Here is a 635-nt window from a genome sequence, read left to right as displayed (position 1 = left end):
TCGTGAACGTTGTGGAAACAAGAGAAACCAACATTAAAAACCAGAATAAACCATGAAAAAGCATTGAATCAGATCAACGGTATAGAGAAACCATTGTATACACTCTAGTGAACCATGAAGGGAGTCCCTGTAGGCAATCATCCGGCTTTGCGGCATGCAAAACGTAGATACGCCCCTTTGCCTTTGGCCAGCCTTAGGCTGCACACCCCATCCAAGCCATTGATCGATTGGATTGACCAATCTCTTATAGACGCCATCAGCATGTTTTACGAGAGCTCCTGCTCGACCACTATGAGAGTCAAAATGAGCAGCTTTCGCTAAATATGGAGCGCAACTGGGCCGGCCCAATTCACAAGTGCCGAGCGAATCGAAAAAATAAAAGCGCATGCGCCGGGAGTCGAAATCCCAACCTTCGGGAGAGTTATTTTTGGAACGGAAGCAATCCAGGAGACTTGGAGTAGACGTCAGGGAAGATTCGAGGTGGCAACGAGGCAGGGAGGCGCGCCTGCCCCCTGGGCGCCCCCACCCTCGTGGGCCCCTCGTGGCTCCCCTGACCGACTTCTTTCGCCTATATATGTCCATATACCCTAAAAACATGAGGGGCAGAATAGATTGGCAGTTCCGCCGCCGCAAGC

Source organism: Triticum dicoccoides, chromosome 2A (assembly GCF_002162155.2).
Source record: "Triticum dicoccoides isolate Atlit2015 ecotype Zavitan chromosome 2A, WEW_v2.0, whole genome shotgun sequence".
Lineage (NCBI taxonomy): Eukaryota > Viridiplantae > Streptophyta > Magnoliopsida > Poales > Poaceae > Triticum > Triticum dicoccoides.
The sequence above is the reverse complement of the archived record's forward strand: the minus strand, read 5'-3'. Positions refer to the sequence as shown.